The following is a 22,065-nucleotide window of genomic DNA, read 5'->3' as shown; positions in this document are numbered from 1 at the left end:
ACACAAGCACTGTGCAAAGCAAGTTAGACTGGTCCATCTCTAGCCTCTCAGAGACAGTCCTGTCCTAAGTTTCTGGAATATTTTACTGCTCCACAATATTTGTGCTACGTGCCATGTCAGCCAGAAGGCAGGACTCAGTTCTCTGTGTAGTAGGAAACAAAAAGTTTCCTCCCATAAATTCTTACCTTGTCCTACCTCACCCTCCTCATAATTGTTGCCTTCAGTAAACTTTTCTAGACAGTTTCTGACCCCTCCTTAGCTTTAATAGCTTTAGAGTCAGGTCCTTATGTTCCTGACCAAAACTTCCAGTAGCAGTGGTAGACTGGATGCAGACTCCTAACACACATCAGGCCTACCATGATCAACAAGGAAGCTCATTAGCATTCATCATCCTGGCATACAGGTTATAACACTTTTAATTATCAGTGCTACACGTGGCTCACGCTTGACACTTTAGGGCACATAACAGTGGATAACATTATGAGGCACATATCTTGGCTCAGAATACAATTACGTGACCTCTGATATCATGTAACATTAGTAATGTTAGTCACAGTTTATTCATCCATATATCTGTATGGGAGGTGCCACTTGAGCAAACAGATCACGTGTAACCCTTTTCCTTCTATTTCACCAATAGGTGGTGGAAGGCAGCTGTTTCAGTGGGGCCCAGACCACAGGCATACATCTACATGTGGGCATGACCCTGGAAAACACTCTGGCAGAAATCCCAGAACTGCTGTAGCAGACAAAAGTTTGCAAGAACAGTTCAGTTTTCTCCATAGAGTGTGCATCAGTAAACACAGCTTCAGACTCCTCGTGTGGGTATGTGACTTCAGAGTCTGTGTGAGGCAAGGCATTAATACCCAATTTACTGCAAGAAGAAAAGAAATTTGTCAAACTTCCTGGCAGAGCAAGAAGTCATCTACTGGACCAGTGTGTGAAACGCTAGTGCTAGTGAAAGCTGCAAAAGAAAAATCAGGAAATATCTATTCTGATAAGCAGATCTTAGACACACAGCCATAGAATGAAGAATTCAGGGTTCAGGGCTTAAAATGAATGTTCCAAAAATACAGCACACAAAGGTCCCTTCAGATAGAAAACAAAATGGCTAACTTAAATACAGCTGACTTAAATACAGGATAGCATGTTCCAGAAGTAATGCTTTATATTTTATTATGTTGGTCCATGATATCAGAGGTGGATGCTGATGGTATGGCAGTAAAGGTGGAACCTTACCATCAACAATCCACTGCAGTTTTTTTGCCACGTGACAGAGGGCAGCAAAGGGGCAGTATAACAGAGTGGTGTCTGACATGGAAGTGAGCATGAAGTGAAGATGTGTCATTAAATCCTCCCATGCAGAAAACATAGAACTCATTGGCATTTATTGATACTTGCTGAATGTTGATGGAGACCAAACAGTGGACTTGAGTACAGTGAGAAGGTGGGTGGTACATTTCAGAAGTGGTGATACCTCTGCTGATGCAGATTTTTTATGAGCACAGCATGCAGGCTCTTGTTCATTGCTGATGAAAATGCACAGCTAGTGGTGGGGACTATGCTGAAAAAAGAGTGTTCTGTAACTGATGATTTGCTCTATCAAATGGTGTTTTTGTGCTATTTGTATCTGTTGTAATTCCCATGGAAATAAATGGGAGGCATTACTTTTGGAACAACATGAGAAAATCAAATCATTCTACAAAGTAAAACAGTCAACGAGGCCTGACAACCCTGAGCAGTTGGGCTAATACATTATATTATGCATTATATTAACATTAATATCTCAAGAATATAAAAAGGTTAAGATGTGTCTTGCTTTCTATTTCTAATCTTCAGTGAAGAACAACAGGCTCTTTCTCACTTGGCAATCGTGAATTACAGCTGCCTAGTCATAAAGAAGAACCAAGTCCATTAAATTTTTTTTTTTGATGAGCCAGGCAGACCCCTGTACATAGTTCTCCTCTTGAACATTTTGACTGCTGATCCTTTCAATTTATAGCTTCTTCTTTCCCTTCCAACAAAGCTCTAAAACTAGTGATAAGGTTAAAAAGCATGACAAATCACATCTGCTTCTTAATTGGTAAATGGCTCCTACCTGCTTGCTTTACTACACTCATCACCTTTCAGTGCCTTAGTAGTAGTGTGCACCTGCCGTTCCCCCAGCTGTACATCTACTGCTGTCCAGACTACAGCCTCTGACAGGTTTTCATCTATCCAGTATGTAATGCACTTGTCTACATTTCTTCCTACCAGTGTCTAATGACCCAGCATATGTTTCATTGCTACTTTAAATAAAAGCAACATTTTTCTTGTTGTTCAAGGCTCAACCATCCTCCATGAACTTCCACTGTTTCCAGAGGTTCTCACAAGTTTATCATGATTAATGTTGATAGTCCATGTGAAATACTACATATATCAGTAGAATCTCTATGTTGTGCTCTTTGGTGTGTTCAGAGAGTAAACATATTCCTAATTTAAGGATAGAGTATTCAATCATCTGTCCCATTAATTACTCCCTCCAGAATTCACTCCATATCAACCATTTCCCATCTCCAAAATCTACTTTCTTCACCTTTAACTGTTCTGTTCTTAAGCACAACTTCTCGTAGGAGCAATATCCTTGGCAAGCACGGGAAATGCAATCCAATTTTTTCCCCCTGCTGGCACTAATGAGGCTGGCCATCGTGATTAACTTCTCATCCTCCTGCTGTATTTGCTCATGTCAGCTCCAGGAAGGATTCTGTCATTCAGGCTAACACTAACACCAGAGTATCAACACTTCAAAGCTTTAACTAGATCAGAGATTACATAGACATGTCACAGGTTTTCATCTCTCTGGCTTGAGGAAAGTAAAAAACAGGTGTGGGAGGTTTACTTTCTTCCTCTTTATTTCTCTCTGCTCTCCAGATAACCAGAAGTTGGGAATGCATGTGTTTATCAGATCCTCTTAAAATTGGCAGTGTGTACAATTTTTGTTCCAGCACACCTCTTGATCTCAGAGTGAAATAAAATTAGATTGGCTAAAGTATGAGGAGTGACATAAATGATTTACAGTGCTTCACATACATACCCAATGGGAGACACACTATTCTCTTTAAAAATGAACATACTTTTTGCTTTAAAGAGGCAGGAGTTATATGAATAAGAGAAAAAGACATATCCGTGCTTTCCTTGGGCATAAACACCCTTCTGTCTCATTATATATATATCCTAAACATCTGGATTTAGATCATTAGACTCCCAGTGCAGATATAGTTGAGGGTGATGTATAGTAGGGGGAGAAAAACATCAGAAACAGAATTCTCATAAAGATCTTCTGGGCCTGATTTAGAGAAGGAAGTATTCATGTGGGGAGCATCAACTGAAAAAGCTGCTTCTTCAGCTACTTACAGATACTAGGCTCAGTAATATAATGAAACAAAGGTGCATGCTTCAAGACAGCAGCACATGGGAAATGGCATACCTATATGGGAGAACAACAGGGATCCCAAAACAAACAAACAAACAAAAAACAAAACAAACAAACAAACAAAAAAAACAAACCCAAAATACACATATAAATAAATACAAAATATTCTCACAAATAAATACAAAAATATTGCCTTTCTGCACGTGTCCCTTTGCTGTTTCCTCCTGGCACTTTGTTCTCACTTCACCCACAAACGCAGCTGGCCAATGGACCGCAACCATGTGGTCACCCCATGAGTAGCAACTCTAACTGAAAAGCATACCTCTTCTGCTCTGCTTTTTCCTGTTTGTTATGACTGTGCTGGAAATGACTCGCCCGGCTTTACAAAGTACATGTCTCACAAAGCACACGTTATTCTGCTTGGGGAGCTGCTTCACACAAACTCTCCCTCATCCGAAAAAAACCAATAACAAAAACAACAGCAGGACAGCTTAAAATGTTAAGTGAGTGGTTTGAATAACCTTGGATATTTTTTTTCCGTAATACATGGTTTAGGGAGCACTCATAGTAATCGCTGGGCTAAAGGCAGTAATTCCTCATCTTGTGGGTCATGGTGAGAAGCTTGAGGCAAAAACCATCTTCAGCTGGCCTCAAAGTGAGAGAGATATATGCATATTTTTACAGCTTTTGTCTTTAAGGAGAGATAAGGCTTACCACCTTTGAGATGTGTTTAACAGACCACAGTCAGCTACCTAACACATTCTAATGTGAAAACTCCAAACCACATCCTAGACAAACAGAAAATGCTATTTAAAAAGACATTGATTAAAATGTGTAAGCTAAGACCCTGCTTACTTTCTTTATCCTGACAAAGTTTGAGGCTGCTTTCTCTGCCGAATTTCACATGTCCACAAGCCCTGACCAGATGAGGTTGCACTGCCATCTTCCCCCATTCCATGCACTATTTTGGCTGAGCATGCAACGCATCGATCACATTAAATGTGCAAAGTGATTCCTACTGTGCCATTCCTACCCTCACAGGGCTTATCTCTTTCTGAGTGGCACAACCAGAAACACAATTTTGGAATGGGTTTGTTATGCTGATTGAGAAAGAACATGTATATATCTCCAGTTCAAAAGACACTAAGGATCTTTACGAACGACTCTGAAACACTGCTTCCTGCATAGCCACATCTTCTCCACCATGAAGAAATCTCTTTGCCATGAGACAAGAAAAGAGAACTAGAAAGGTCCAGTCGTGGATCAACTAGACAATCTTACCACTTCCCCAGGTGGTGAAAAGCACAGATGGACCTCCAACTACTGAAACATTTCATGAGAAAGATTAAAGATTAAACTTACCGAAGTTAGAATTTTAACCACAGTAACACATTTTGAAACTGCCTCCCCCACCACTGTACCTGACACAAATTGCCTAAACTGTTGTGTCTGCCTCAGTAGAAGTCAGCAGCACATCAGCTGCCTCTGGATCACCAGGCAGTCTGTAAGGTCCACATCCTAGCTGCGTTAGGAATAGAACAAGAGCTGGTTCAGCAGCTGATGAAGATTGCTGAGACAAGATTCATTGCTGTGCAGCCACACAGTGCTTTGGTTTCCTATAGAGGGAGGCAACACAGTTGCACTGCCACCAAATACTGTGTGGTTCCAGCTCTAAATGAGACTTGCAGTTGTGTCTCGTTCTTTTCTAGTTAATTTCAGCTTCTATAGGCATTTTTAATGGAAAAAAGTCTGATTTAAAATCTTTTTTTTTTATTATTTTTTTTTATTTTAGAAGTTGTGAAGTCAAAACATTTCTTCAAATTTGCAAAAGAAGGAGGAAGCTTTCTCCAGTTTGAAACTGTGGCTACTGACACACACACCATTGAAAGCAAGCTACCTACAGTAATGAAAACTAGAACAGGACTTTCAGGTTCACATTTCAACAAGGTGTTCAACCGAAAACAGATATTACACAGAAAGAATGTTTGTTGATAGACAGAATAGAAAGCTGACACTTTGAGGAACGCTGCTGTTTATATATACATATATATATATATATTTGTGTGCATGTGTGCGCGTGTGTGGTTGCTCCACAATACAATCAGCACGAAAAATAGAGAACCAAAACCCACTCACTGCCCAGGGTTCCAGGGAAGGTTGAGATTTTGAAAGTATGTCTAACTGAAACTGCAGCCAAAGCATCTGCCTTGGAGATACTCATTTCCTGGTAGCTGTTTCCAGATCCAAGATCTCCCAGATGTCAAGCCAGAGCTGTTGATTCTGATTAGGAGATTATTTATAAAGGACTGTATGGCAAGAACAGGAGATGGAATCAGCACGGGTCACCATTTCATGTGACTCAGAGGACACTTGGCTTTGTCACTAGTTGCCTATCAGGATCACATGAATCCTTAATTTTCTAATTACAAGATGAGTCTCTGTTTTGTTCTTAGCATTTAGTAAAATTGCTCTTATGTTTGCATAGTCATACAAGAGATGGCTTTCAGCTAACTGGCTCATGCCTTTCGATGACAAATAGAATTACTACTCTATTACTTCATGGTAGGCAGCTCCCATACCTCTGCTGCTTTCCTTACCTTAAAGCAGAAACAGCAGTGTGGACATACCTTTAACATGTCTCAGTGTAAAAAACCCTGGGCTGCACCTTCAGGCTTGTACAGATGAATACTGATCAACTGAAGAGGCAAGAACAGGCACAGGTTTTTGCATAGCAGAAACTCGAAGATGTTTCTGCTATGGATGGACTGTTTTAATTACTTTATTATTTCTTTAAGTCAGCACCCTGAAATCTCAAAATGAAACACCGTGAATTGGAAGGAGAAAAAAAAAAAGAAAAAAAAAAGACAAAGTTCCTTGTAAGTACAGTTTTTAAGAAACAAGCATTCTGCATATCCTAGCTCTAATGAGCACAGGTAGGTGACACATCTGTGTTTCCTATCCACATATGTTTTGGTTAATATATTCTCTTCTACAAATGTAGATTGTGTGCAAATACTAAATACAATGCAGGATTGGTGCTGTGAAGTTAAGAAAGTCTAGAATAACACACATGCAGACTTGATATGCAGCCCAAGTAAAGCAGGCCCTGACCCAGCAGAGCACTCCAACACATGCTTTATGTTAAGTCTGTGAATATTGTCACTGAAAGCAAATGAGACCACTTGAGTGCTGAAAGTGTTTTGCTTGATTAAAGTGTAAAGAAAGGGGAAATGTACAAAGGACTTCTTATGACAAGCAAAAGGCAGAATTCCCACCAGTACTGTCGGAAACAAAAAACGACCTGCCACCTTCTCCACTGGTTACTAGGACTCCCATTCATCCATGCCACACAAGCCTGAAATTCCCCACAGTAAAAGAAATAAAAGTAGTAATAGTCATTTTAAGAAGTCTTAAATCTCCCAAAAATTAAGGGAAAAAGAGGAAGTTATTTCCCTTTAAACTATGGTAAGCTCTCTGTGACTTTAAAAAGAAAATTTATTTTGGCAATATATCAATACACCTTTAGGTCCTCAGAAAACTATGACTATAAAAGCATCAGCTCTAACCAGCTGTAGGAAGAATTAGGCCAATTGAAAGGTTCACAAACGACACAGTAAAGGATAAAAGCCTGTTTTTTCTAAAGCAAATGATCTCATATATTGCTTTGGTAACGTACAGAAATCCTGGGGGAAAAAAATAACTAGCTCAAAGTCACACAGAGGTACATATATGTGAAAACCATAAATCGGGTTCAGTTAACACTGCATCAGATTATTGACCAACCATGTCAGGGACAGAGTATAGTTTTATTGTGCCCCAGATTCATGAAACGATTCTGACCTCCTAAAAGATAATCCCCTATCTCTTTCCTTACAGATGTACAGACCTGCACTGCTCCTCCCTCCACTCCCATTCCGAGACACAGCTAGATGTCAGCAGCCATGCAGAAACCTCAATATGAAAAACGAAGAGCAAGGTGGTGAGCAAGATCAATCGTTGCACACTTCAGCTTTCCTGTTACTTCACCATCTTGGTCACTATGTGCAAACGGAGAATCAGCATAACTACCACTGATTATGAAATTATTCTGTGTGCAGTGGCCTTATGGCAATAGCTTTTAAATTTTCTATGCTGAATCAAAAATCCTTGTTGTAGAAAATGAGTGAAGAAAGCAGCAGGGATATCTCAGCCAAATTAGGGATTAACCTTGGTGAAAAGTTACAAACCCTAGGTAGAAATGCACCAAAAATACTCTCTCTTGTCCTGTCAAAAAGAGTAAAGGAAAGCTGATAAAATTTTGCAGAGTTGGGGCAATTTCACATAGATGCATTCAGTATTTTATTTCTCTACTCTGATTCCCCAGAATGGAGTCCTAATCTGTCATTTCAGCCTCATGTAAAATCCCCAGTCTGCTGCTAACATGCCTTACACACATAATACTTTGGTGGAGCGAGCTCCCCTAACAGCACACTTTCAGGGAACAGAATTCAACGTTATCAAGAGTAAAGAAAAACTGTATTTGAATTTAGAAAAAAAAAAGGTAGTTTGAGCATTTTTCCTTCTTTTTTCATTTTCACAGCATATCAGTAAGATTACTTTGACTGAGAGGTCCTATTCAGTGTAACTCTGCATCTGCGTGAATTAATTTTTCCAATCAGTCATTTTCAGATGATTGAGGAAGTGTCACAATGAGTGACTTCCAGTAATTTGAGATGCACGTTTTGCACAACCTTTGAACCTCTGAAGTACATTTCACCCAGCTGAGGTCACTACCTTGCACATGGAGATGCATCTTTCATGGGAAACCAAGCACAGGCACATCTCAGGCTCTTCAGAATTTCTAAGCAATGCAGCCTCAGATACCGGTCTCAGAATAATCATAGTGAGAGCGAAAGCCTTCTTGGTATCAAAGATTACTTCCCTTGAGGCTTCTCAGTTCCTTCTCTGTTTTCCTTCCATCATGCTCATGTCTTCTATCTCACCTATCCTCTCCTACTTATTTTCAACTCACTAGTCAGTTTCTCTCTGTCCTCCTCTCCCCTTGTACTTAGCTCTTTAGTACAGGCAAGAGAACCCACCTCCATTATTTCTGACTGCGTCTCCAAATGGGCACTTCTGTTAATAGAGCTCTTAAAATCCATACTGACAAGTAGCAAGAGAAAGAGCAATTACTATGGCAACAAAGTAGTTACAAATTTGCAAGGAAAAATCAAACATTCTCCTAAGGCCTTTGTCAGAGAATCACCATATGCTCACATCTTTGCCAGCAATTAGGGCACCAAGAAATTGAAAACATTTTAATCCCTGTCATTATGGGGGAAAAAAAAAAAGAACCAAAACCATAACGCTATTATTTCCTGGAGTACACATTGATCAACGTGACTAAGAGCAGATAAACAAGATAGCCTGGGGTTTGTTTCTTACATACAAAATATCAGTTCTCTTATCTCAGGGTTGTTCTCTTTAATTTTCTTCATGTGTCATACGACTGATAATTTGGGGAACTTTCTCACATCAGTTTTGTGCGAAGAAAGAAATCAGACATACTTCACTGCTTAGCTATCCTGTTGAGCCCAAACAAACAGTCCCATTAGGTGACATCACCCTTACTAACCTTTAAGCAATTCCACCTACACAGTGCTCCTTGGGTAGCACTTACAAACAATGAAATGGAACACTAAAAAAAAATAATAATAATAATCAGAAAATCTTTCCAGTTGGATTGAGTCATCGATCCTAGTGAACACCTCATGAATTACTCTGAATTATTATTTCATGTTGAAATGAGACATATTAACTTTTCAAACATAAAACTGTACAGAAGCACCTACATCATAAGCACGCATGTCATTTCCTACACCTATGATAGGTGCATATGCTCCCCAGAACTGAGATGGAAAGATTTCATCCTTCTTTTGTCATTGCCTTAATGGAAGGCATCTGTTGGAAACTTAAGAACAATCCTCTACTGCTGCAATCACTGCCTTCTTGGCAGAAGCACTTAATGAAAATATTGTTAGTTAAAAGAAGTCTAGATGAGAATCCTGTATTCTTTCAGTTCTGAAATATAATAAAAAAAATAAACAGACATGTTTCAACAGAAAAATATGCACACTTCTGTTCCTGTTGTGACACTGGCTTCTTACATAAGAAATAAAGCTAATCCAAAATTCCAAGATACAGTAATTCTCCTTACTTTAAAAAAAATTCAGTGCAGGTACTTAAGAATTCTTCAGTCATCTATTTTGTTTGTGGTTTTGTTTTACACAAGATGATGCAAGTCCCTCTAGCTGGAATGCCCTAAAGCACTACCACTGGGTCAAATAATAAGATATCAGTAGTTCCTTCGTGCAAGAAATACTGAAGATTTGAAAAAGCAACTTTCAAAATGAAGAAAAAAAGTATTTTCAGGACAGCTTATTTAACTTTTTGTCTCTTTTTCACTTTGTCTTTTGCCCCAGCAGATTGTAATACTTTTAACACAGCTCTCACAATACAGTATTTTTGGCATTGATAACCAGCCTGGACGATATATTGATATGTATGCTACATCATTGCTCTGCCAAGGAGAACACAACTGTGACTGATATTCATGACTGTACTTCCACAACTGGGCTTCATCTAGTTCATCCCAGTTCTCCAGTCTTCCCTTAGAAGGCCAGCTGTCAGTCTGCAGGATATTTATACCTCTCTCATTTCTGGGATATGTAAGCGACCAAATTTACACAGCTTGTTATCCCAAAGATAGAGATAGAGTGGTGGATTATTTGTGGGTTTGTAGCACTTTTTGCTGTTGTTTTGTTGTTGTGTTCTTTTCTTCAGTGTCCAAGTTACCTAAATCAATAGGTACTTGCACCTTAAATCACTTCAGTCTATTCCTATTCCAGCCCTAAATATTTTATGAAATAACATAACCATAGTTCTTAAATTGTTCTTAACCAATGTAAGCTCAACTGAAACACAACACGCATATACTACACTGTTCCAAAATGAATGACTTTTAAAGTATCTGGACATAAAGGTTGCATCTGGGGTTGGCACGTTTTGCCCTAGTTTCTCAAAAACATCCTAAGTACACATTGCTGTTCCTTCAAATGCCTCCAGAGGTATGCTTACACTGCGAGTTAAGTCCAAGTTTGAAGTTGTTCTGCAGGTCAAACCTGTCCATTCACTCGCTGTTGTTTAAATACAAAAATAGTCCTAGGTGCAAGCTATGGACAAGTGGTCTCAGGAAGCCTCTGAGATGGAGTTTGAATATGGACAGAAAATGAATGCACGTTCACCTTTCTATTCCCAGTCATGTAGATAAATCATACGCATCCAGCACCAAGCAGGTTCATCTTTTCCTGTCAGCTCTCTGCTTGGCTTAGCTTTTCCTGTGCACAGCCTGAGCATCTCAAGTCCCAGCTGAAGGCAATCTATATAGCTGGATTATGAGTCAACAACGTGGAATCACACAAAAGTCACCATAATTAACCCCCACAAAGCATGCTCTTAACCTCTTACTGCAGTGAAAACTAAACAGCTTAAAGGGAACAATAAATCAGGGCAAACATACTTCAGCATTCTTACCACAGTTTCATAATTACACAGGACAAAGTTCAGACAAAAGAAACTGCTTAGGCAGACAAGAGGACTTCCACAGAGAGAATTACCTTCCTGAAACTAAATCCATGTCATGTTCCCTTTGAAGCAAACTGGCTGAAATCCATGTACTAAAGAGAGAGCAGAGCCTTGAAGAGGCTGAGAGGTGCAGGAGGCCTTGTCTCAGCCCTTCTTGTTAACTAGCCAAATACAAGAAGGGTGCAGACTTTTCTCCAGGCGTACCAGCTCCCACTTACCTGGCCAAGTATGTGAAGGAATGCCACAGCATTGGGTGCTCCTGCCACTGCCAGCTGTGGCAAACGCACTGATCAGTTAGCTGCAGGGAAGAGCACATATATAGAGAGAAAAGTACCAAGCACGGGTTCATCAGCATGCTCTCACTTGTTCTAGTATGAAATTCAATAAACAGTGCTTGAGGCACAGCTCTGCAAGTCTAACACCTTTAAAGGAAGGGGAAAAGCCCAAGAGCATTTCTATAGAATAAGCAAAATCAGACGTGTCCATTCTAAGTAGCCTCATAGTGATGACTGCAAGCTCATTTATTTAAACAGATCACAGAAAAGGAAAAGGTAAGAAAAGATTAAAACAATTGTGCCCCCATTTCTTTGTTTCAAAACATATGTGTAAGTGGCATGGGACGAGGGGAAAAACAATAGTGAAACTAATAATAAAGTCCCCACTCAGACTGCTTGTGTTGATAGGAGTGCAAAACAAATAAACACAAAACCAAAAATGCAAGACATACAAACAAAACAAAAAACCTACAGACTTTTCATCTGTCCCTTTGATGAATGTCTTTGGCACTATTCTCTAGGCAAAGATCAATACCCATTTCCTAAGACATTTATTTAGGGCTTTAAAAGTCTTTAAATTGAGCCCTGCCTAGGGAGTCCCTACCCCCACCCCCACTCCTGGAGAAAGAAAAGAGGTATGGGATGGGGAAGGAAGAGAAACCAACTCTTTATATTCATTTTAGCATTAAAAACAAACAAACAAACAAGAAACTCACAAATTTCCTCTTACAAATTCGCTCCTTATTACAATATTTCCGCTCGGAGCTTTCTACCGGTTGGATTTTGAACACTATCACCCCAGCAAAATTCAGCACATTTTAGGAAGATATCCGCTTAAGACAAGATGGGTTAATTGTGAGGCTGTGCTCACAGCACTATTCATTTACTTCTAAAACATTCAGTACATGCAGTTTTCTCCTAGAAGAAAGTCTGAAAAAGAATATCCAGATAATGCAGCACTTTCTGGCTGTACTGAAGTCTTGAGGACAAATACTTCTCAATTGCACCTACACAGCCACCGTTTTCAATAGGAACAGACTAACTAGAAACAGGACTTAACCCTTCATCCCTCTGTTGGCAGCCTCTTTCCAGATTTCTGTGACTGATGCTGGCCAGCCAGAATCCTAGAGGTACCGCTCCTGCTGCTATATTTATTTAACTTTTCAGTGACTCTGTTAATACAGTTCACATAATTCCAGGAATAGATGCAAATGCTTTCTAAACCTCCTCAAAAATTGCTCATCTGTTAGTCAGCATGAATCATTGCCACAGTAGGCTTTCCCAAAAAGCATTATAAGAGAAAAAGAAAAGAAAGAAAGCACATCTCTCCATTGTTTTTTGAGTAGGAAAATGAGCACAGAGAAAATTTGTGAGGAAAAAGACTTGAACGGACCAGACTTTATAGGAGACAAAAGCATGCATAGATCCCTTTCTCGTGGGCATATAATCAATTTACCACAATTGACAAGTAAAGCAACAATTTCATACTACATTTCTGTCCTGCTTTTCAAGTGCATTGTAAATTATCTGTACCTCTTTACAAGGCTAAATGGCTTCAGATAGGTGTAAAAGAGTGAGGACATTGCTCCACTGGTAGTACTCCTCTGTGATAGACTGATGGTAACAGATTCTCAAAAATTCAGTAATTGGAAACAGAACATATTTTTACAATATTGTGTGACCTGCATATATTATTTCAGAGACTGCTGAGAACAGCAGCTGGGCTTTACTGAAAAAGAGAGAGGGTATGCATAGTGTTTTTCAGGTTATTATTACTCTTCATTCTTTTCCTAAGACTTAAACGCAATGACCATTTGATTCTCTTGGAAAGATGCACTGGTTGTCCATATCCAAAAGAAATTTAAAAATAAGAAAGGAAAGTTAGCATAGTTGCAAACTGCCATAGGAACTGCTCTAGCTTCAGAAAGAAATCTGTGTGGCACAAATGGAGCCCTGGAATTTGAGAACAGTGCAATCAGTGACCCACAGATTAAGGGGGATAAAAGCTGCCAGCTTTGCTGTCTGATCATTGGAACGAGACAGGAAGTAAACACAACTGGAAATCATTATGCCTTGGTATTTTATTTTTAGCTTCTCTTTGTTTGCTGAGTGCATTTGGCAGAAATCTTACAGCTTAGAGATGGAACATGTCTTAATAGGCCTCAAATACATCCTTTTCAATCTCCTAATTTACCCCTGTGGAGCACTCACCGCTACCCTGGCCTGTCTGTGTTGATGTTTTGTGGAGTTTCCACCATTTTCTTTGAAAACTATCCCACATCTAACACAGATTATTCCACCTGGAAAAGGCTGGGTTGCAAACTGTCTGCCCTTCTTATTTGATCGGCTCTCTTCCTCCAGCCTGCTCCTCCCAGGGGAGGAGACATGTTGAAAGTTCCTAGAACAAAAAAGGTAGCAGTTTGTTGATTACCTACATTCTTCTCTTGATAGCACTGGCTACTAGCCTAACTGTGTGTTTGTCCCACTGCACGTGCTCACACTGCTCGCTTACATTTGTCTTCATCTGGCACTTGAACCATCTAGAGGATGATCTTGTGCAACATTGGCTGCTGCTTAGTCAAGTGAAGCACATTACACATTTTCAATTTTTCTTTGCAAGAGTTGTGCCAGCCCCCAGCCATAATCATCAGTGTGGTTGGGTTCTGAATTTCTCCAGTTTTCCTGTATTCAAGTGTCATGAGCTTCCAGAAACAATATATGAAACTACATTACATTCTTATGCAAGCTTCTGAACTGTACTTGGAGTAGCGGAAGAAACAATTTAAATTCAAAGTGGCCAATCACCACAACAGCTACATCCAAGGCACCCCCTAGTTCCACCCCATAGCACCCATCTGAATGCAAACTATCCTTTCACGAAGCAGCTGGGGACAGAAATGAGCAATGCAACAGAGCACCACCAGGTCAAAGTGTTTTGCACTAGGGAAAACAAAGGGCAAGAGCTCCTGCTGGTAAGGATCCTGCCTCTATGCCAAGATTTGTACATTAGTAAGCTCCAGCACATCAACAGATCTCAGCTGTTGTAGTACCACGAGCAGTGAGCACTGCAAAAAGAACAAAAAATCACATCAAGTTTTACAAAACAGACTTCTAAATAGAATGGAAGATAATTCAAATGTGGAGAACACCTTTCAAGGGAGAGAACTGCATACTTGCTACCATATCCGTGTGAGGTGATGCTTCCAATAAGCCTTAGATAGAGAGGGAAAGTAGTCTCCAATTGCCTTTCAGCAAAGACAACAAAACCGTGGCTTATTCTGTGAAGGTTGCAACCCAGAAAAAAATAACTGAATTTCTCCTTCTGTGAGTAGCTCCCATCTCCGGTCTCTTTTTTAGATCTCATTTGAAGACAATCACTTTGGTTAATGATAGTGAATTATGTCATTGAATCACTAAGAAAGAAGGAGCTCCTTACCCCACGTATGACAAAAGCACACTAAGAATTGTAAACATTAATTGTATAAATGTTACATTATTATATAAATATTTATATAAATATGAAAGTTATATATTATATAAATAAAATTTATATAAAAGTATAACTATATAAAAGTACACTAAGAATTCTTCCCCCATCTCACGAGAAAATAATTTTTAAGAAGCTACTACAAATGAATACAAAATGAAAGGAACCTTGTAGTTTCAAGCATTTACATGCTGTTTCCAGGAAATGCTCAGCTCAGGTAATGCTACTGCAGTGCAGAGATGCTTATTAAAAAGAACTGGCAAATAAATCACGTCGCTTTATGGTAATAGCAGCTTTCTTGCCAAAAGGTGGCTCTTAATTTTCTAGTACACTTGTGAATGCACTCACATTTCACAACAAAGCACTAAACCTCTGAGGAACCACACCCCAAACCCTTGGTGGTTTCCAGCTGACTTATGCTAGTGTCAATATGTGATAGCAGAGTCTCAAACAAGGTCTCACATCCAGATCTTTGCTGAATATAAACTAACTCTCCAATCACCTGTGACTGAGAACTGGCCTCTTTGTCTCTTTGTCTCCATGCTGCCTCACAGGGATCTGCTGCAGAGCTCCACTAAAATCATGGTTAACGTTTTCCTTACTTGTGGAAAAAGCTTATCAGCATGAAACACAGTGAGCATACGAAAAGTACTAACTGGTTAGTGCTCATTATCCAGTGTTGCAATGGTGAACACTGGGTATATATGGCTCTGGTTGGAGCAGCTTTGCCACCAGAGGAGAAATCAAAAGGTAAGCTACAATGAAACTTCTTTGTAAGTACTATAAACAGTGTCATGTTTTCTTCAGGGGTTGCATGAGCAATTTATAGTTAACGTTAATTCTAGTTTATTTTGAGTTAGTTTTATCCCAGATCTACTTTCTTCCAAACTTTTTCTGTAGTAAAACATATATATTTTTCACACACACTGCCATTTATTGCAACTGCAAAGAGAAAAGGGAAGCAAACGTTATGCAGGGCCTTCTAAACTGTCCCAATGATTCTGGGATACTGTTTGACCAACGGAAACATCCCCACTGTATCAGCTCAAGATAATAACAGAGGTGCAAGGGAAAGCTGACACACCTCGCCACTTTCAGAGAAATATGATGACTTTAGCATATATATACAAAGGACCTTTAAGAAAGTCTTCTTAACATGATCACTGTCACCCTCTTACCTTCTACCTTCTTCTTTGCTGCTCCTCTTTGCAGTGTGCGGCCTACGGCCTCACCTCAAGCACTGGGTACAGTTTTGGGTGCCACAACATAAGAATGCCATAAAACTGTGAGAGAGCATCCAAAGGAGGGCTATGATGATAGTGAGAGATCTGGAGGGCGAGGAGATGTGAGGAGATCCCACGTTTTGTTCAGCCTACAGCAGAGAAGGCCTCATGGCGGCCTGCAGCCCCTCACGAGGGAGCAGAGGGGCAGCGCTGAGCTCTGCCTTCTGGTGACAGCCAGGGAAGGAGCTGTGGATATTGCTGATAGCAGAGAAGCACCTCTTCCAGCCTTTCTACATCCTTGTGATCACAAGGGGAAGATAACTAGAGAGGACTTCTAACATCTTTTCCATGGAGAGCTTCTTGCTGCGTAATTGTCTTCCCTTTTGGAAAGCCCTCTGTCTCTACCACTGATAAGTTTCTACAGGATTTGCAGCAGTTGTCTGAAGGCACCTGGCCTACACAACTCAGTGAAAGCCCCCAGAGACCCACGTGTCTGGAAGGTAGAAGGGGAAGACTGAGCCCTTCTGTGAAAGAGCAGGTGCAAACCATACTGGATGTGATTCACACAGAGATACTGCCATGGGGGAAGCCCCAGGCTGCCTTACTACTTAGATGCTTCCTGTGTCCTCTCTTCTCACTCTGTATCAGATGGCAACAAGATTTATTCAAAGATCCTGGTGCCTGATAATACAGTAGCTTTCTCATTTACTGCTTTCCATTCCTCTCTGTTTCACCAGTGCTTTTTTTTTTTTTTTTTTCTGTAATTTTCTCAGAACTTTCATCTTCTCCCTATCTACAAAACAACCTGATTACAGCAAATTACCAGATTTTCACAGGTCAGAACTCTGGATCACATGTGTGATCACAAAACGATTTTAAGAGTGGAGAAAACATTTTATATTGTCTTTTCTGTGATTTTTCTCAAGTTCTTACTACTTTAATAGAGGGATAAGAACAAGCAGTTTTTGATTTGGAGACCCTTACGCTTAGTATCTTTGATGCTTTATACAGTGGGGCTTGTTTGACTTCTAATGAAGAAAAGGCTTGCAGCAGAATTGAAAGACAAACTGAGACAAAATTGTTTAATTTGAGGGCATGTCAGACCCAGAGATGTGATGCCTGATGCAAATGCTCAGCATGCAGGGATCAAGCATAAGGACTCTTTCTTTAGCACCATGTCAGACACATATTTTTATTTACTAATTTTCACATATACACATACACCCAGGCTTTCCTCCTGTTTTTCTTCGCTTCATACAACTGTTGCATGATTCCTAAGTTCTTCTGTCTTTAGTCAAAGGTGCATTTGAGCACAACAGTCTTCACAACTTAGCACTGCTCTGAAGTCTCCTTACCCTTCAGAAAAGGCTAAACATCTTTGTTTGCCAAAGGCTCTGTGAGTCATAGAGAATATGACTCCTGTGGTATAAACAAAGTTCAAGACTGGGGTTACATAGTCTATAAGAGGAAAGCTCTCAGGCAGTGGAAACAATAGTACATCCAGATGCCAGACCTCCTTCAGCAGACACTGTCCCAAAACCCCTGGGTGCAAAAAAAGGTCATGCTTCATCCTTCTGATCTGAAGACAACACTGGTCAAGTTATAGCCAATATTTCTGGCTATAATACTTTTCTCTTGAAAGTTAATGTAAACTACAGCTAAATACAAGAATAATTTTTAACTTCATTGCATATTGCTACAGGTTCAAGGCACATCATGGCTGCAGTGCTTGATCTTGAGAAGCAGTGGAAGTTAGCAGGAATATCAATGTGAATACTGAGGGAGGTATTGCCCTTTCATTACACAAATATTGTGTGACAAGATCACTCTCGCTGCTTACTTTCAGAATCACTGGCATTGAGTTGCACTTACTGAAGCTATTATGAGATGTGATTGTTCTTAAGAGAAATGTCAAAATTTAACAAAATGCAGTCTATTTTGCCACTATAAACATCAAATAGACCTTTCCTTCCTATTTTCCCAGTGAGTTCCTCATCATACACAGTAAAATGTAAGCTCAGCTACTGGAGATGGCAATGGATTGGTCATGATGTCTGGCACATATTTTGATGAAGACAGTTATCTAGAAACATATCTAAGTCTTGCATCAAAAATGAAACAGATTATTCTCACTTAGGCATACACCAAAATTAAAAAAGAGATGAGCAGAGTTGTAAAATCCTTTTCTAGCAAGCTTTAAGCTGTTTTTTTTTTTTTTTAGTTATATGTCTTCCTCAGTGATATAATTTAAAGATATTTTTGAGATAAATGCCAGAAGACTTGCAAAGAAAATTGTAGAGGTACATGAACATAATGACACTACTGAATATTCCACATTTAAAAGTGCATATTTCAGGAAAGGGAATAAAAAAAGCATAGCAATGGGAATTTTTTAGAAGGAGGAGATTCCACTCTATCTTCCTTCAGAAGCTCAAAGAGAGCCCAACCCTACTGCAGAAAATTACCTCTTATACCAGCTATCCATTATCCTGGATAAGTGGCTTTCTTCTGAACACTCCTTTGTATGCTGCATGGATGTTGCTGAAGCAGTGACATGGCAATTATGACTACATAAAGCCCTGGAGTACATCCTGTAAATTATAAAAGTTATGATAATTTTGGCCCCCAGGCCTGCCTGTGGGTGGCTCAGCTACCAGAGCAGAGAAGATGTGAAGGGTGGCACCTAAACCTTTCTCATCACACAAATGCTTCGCCGTGAGTCATGTTGACCTAAAAGATCTGTTTCCCTCCAGCCAGTTTACTACAGGGTATAGCTCTGCCATTCACTTTTGCTCTGCTTTTAATGTGGAGCAGGACTATTTTTGTACACTGGATTTTGTGTTTGTTGCTTTGGTTTTTCTCCCTATAACTTAAAGGGAAAGCCAGATGCAAATTTTCTCTAAATTGGGAACATGGACTAACCACATTACAGACTCCAATCTCTTTCTTTCCAACATGCCTCTCTATTCCTCTTCTTGCTTCCACTTGCTTACTAGTGTCTGGTTTAACGATGTATTTCTTTATAACATTAATTAAGATAGAATCTCTTACAGTAATTTTATCTTGAAAAATTTCTGTTATGGCCCTTCAGTGGAGCAAATAATTTTTTTTCCACTTTGTTTCCACAACAAGCAACAAGCCGTTGCCACAATAATTAACAAGAACCATCAAAAACGGGCTGAAAGTGAACTTTAAGACAATTATCAGCCCCACATCACAGCTTAGCCTAATTTTTCCATATGCTCGCCTGACCTGTTCTTAAAAACCACTGACAGATTACAAAATCTTTGCAGATGATATATTCTGGCTAGATTTTTTGGAAGTATGAGATCCCACTCTGTCCTCCTTCATGTCACAGGTCTCAAAAAGAGAGCCCATCCCTACTGCAGAAAATGGCCTCTTGATAGCAGCCTTTCAATATCTGAAGAGGGCCTTTAAGAAGGAAGGGGACAACTCTTCAGCAGGGTATGTTCTGGCAGGACAAGGAAGAATGATTTCAAACTAAAAGAGGGAAGATTTAGACTGGATATAAGGAAGAAGTTTTTTACAGTAAGGGTGGTGAAGTACTGGAACGGGTTGCCCAGAGGTGTGGCGAATCCCCATCCTTGGAAACATTCAAGGTCAGGTTGGACCCGGCTCTCAGCAACCTGATCTAGCTGTAGGTGTCCCTGCTCGTTGCAGGGGATTTGGACTAGGTGACTTTTAAAGGTCCCTTCTAAAAGTTTTTTGTAACAGATAGCCTGAATTCCTCATATTACAACTGAAGCTCATTATTTCCTGCTCTATCTGAATCAGACTGCAAGTGAAAAAAAAAAGTTTTTCATTTTACATATGAAAAGTTATTTTGCCCCCTTTTCTCTTGACACAGTAGTTTTTCCTCTAGATGAAATTACTCCATTCTTTCAAATTCTCCACATAGATCAATTCTCCAAGAGGAAAATATGTTGGAAAGTATCAATTGTTGGACACTTGACAGTTGGAAATGATTTATCTAAACACCTGTCTAGCTAGCAAGTATAATTATTTTCAACATTTTTAGCCAATGACTGGAACTATCAGCAAGACTTTCTCTTTTACATGGGAATATGAAGTCTCTGTTGGCAAGGACATGGTTGAATTAGTTAATCTTTTGTCAGTAAAAACAGCTTCAGAATGCACTCATCCACAGATTTCTTGCATTCATCATTAATTCATTTTCCAAAATTAAACAAAGACACGGTTGTTAGATCTGCTCAGCCTGTTAGATTTGGCAACCTTGTATATCAATGACAAGGCATAGCCATGTTATTGCTTGACTTTGAATACATATCAAATAGCACTAAGTCTATAATGTGAAAAATGGAAGTTTTTAGAGCTCTGCAGCACAAACACACCAACATTAGATCAATCTCTAGCTTAGAAGTAGTACTGGATTCTTCAGAAAAACTGATTTCTGCCTTGGAAGCAAAAATGAGCAATGCTTTCTGCAGTCTCTTGTTGGCTAGAGGTTTCATCCAATCATGGAAATGCTGATCTGGCTTTGTCTTTTCTTGTCTAAAATTCAGTACAGTGATCTGGCAAGGAGCCACAGCCCTTGAGTTACTCCAGCAAGATGAGAATGTCCCATGCCTCCCAGGCTGCCAGGAGTGCATCGAATCTCCAAAACTCTGCCCAGGGGAGTTGAGCCATGTTCCAAGACTCTATCATTATCTTCAAAGTGGTTTGGACTGTACACTTGGAAGTTTTAGTTGAAAGATAGAAGAAAGCGGAAGGCTCCTCAACAAGAAGCATGATAATTGGATAACTTGTGTTTTTGTGCATGTATGCACATTGTGCCTGCAACAGGCTGCAGTTTTTCTGAAAAGAAAAGAAACTTCTCCCTTCCTGTGTAGGAAATGTTTAAAAATTTAAAAGTAGAGGTCTCACAGTTTCCTATCTATACATGTCACCTTAGACCCTTGAATCTCATTGTAACTGAAGGCAGGACAGCAAAATCTTTTCATCCTGATATATCAGTTACTTTTTTTTTTAAGGCACAAAAAAAAGGAAGTTTGCTTCTGAAGAGTTCCCATAAGGCTTAAGATAAACTATTTCAGGGAATTGTACCCAAAAATATTTAGATAATATAGTACAGCAACATTAAACAAACCACAAAGAATTACTTGCCTTTGGCATTAAACAGTGTTTACCTGCAGTAGCTAATGAACACAGGGGGAGCTCTGACACATACTGGTGTGAGTAAACAAAGTGAAATTCTTCTCCCAAAGAACTTCTAACACTGACTTCACTGAAGCCACTTCATCTCTCTCATTTACTTCATGACTGTAGTGATTTTCCTGGCTTATGTCAGAACATCTTGTTCCTCTGATTTATGTCCTGCACTTTATTGATTGGAGAAAAACAAAAGTACACAGGTAGTCCCAGTCGTAGCTTTACAGCTAACTGAATCAGAATTTCCCTCTTCCGCAGTCAGTTAAGTCAGTGACTTTGGGAGATAATCACTTCCTTTGTAGGCATTTTCATCAGCCTCCTAACAAATACATTTCTATCTCCCTTGCTCCAGTTTGCTGCCGTATCCATCCATATGTAATCTCCATCCATTAGAGCACAGTGATGGTAATAGCACACTCTCACCTTCACATGGCAATTACCATACATATCTTTTCATTTCATCTCTCCATTAGAGCCATATTTGGTGGCTACTGCACACACTCTCCTTAAATAAACTCACGTGCCATAATATTCTACTGTACAAATTACATGAGTAACAGCCTAGCTGTAAAGCTTTAAAATAATATGCCTTTTATGAAGGAGCAATCACTGGTTGCTTAACTTATTCTCTCTGCTGTGGAAAGAAGAGGAAGGTAAAGTAAGAGAAAACATCTATCTTCTTCCCACAGAAAGCCTCCACCTTGCTGGTAGAATCCTTCAGGAGCAAAGGCTCTCAGTGAGAGAGAGTGAAGAATAATGGTAACTCAAAGAACAAATATTTCTGGTTTATCTTAGTTTTTGACAAGGATTCCAGTAAAAATGTGGTCTCAAATGAACCACAATCTGAAGGGCTCT

At 39.6% G+C, this 22,065-nt stretch overlaps 1 long non-coding RNA gene across 2 annotated transcripts in view; it reads right to left on the bottom strand.

The window, feature by feature from the left end:
• The window catches only part of LOC122156223, a 205,757-nt gene that overhangs the window by 78,366 nt on the left and 105,326 nt on the right, over positions 1-22,065 (bottom strand). The gene's annotated exons all lie outside the window — the stretch shown is intronic.

The sequence above is a fragment of the Centrocercus urophasianus genome, unplaced genomic scaffold (genome assembly GCF_019232065.1).
Source record: "Centrocercus urophasianus isolate 14NV4802_14NV808 unplaced genomic scaffold, USGS_Curo_1.0 seq_12, whole genome shotgun sequence".
Taxonomy (NCBI): domain Eukaryota; kingdom Metazoa; phylum Chordata; class Aves; order Galliformes; family Phasianidae; genus Centrocercus; species Centrocercus urophasianus.
This window is presented reverse-complemented; position numbering and strand designations above follow the sequence as displayed.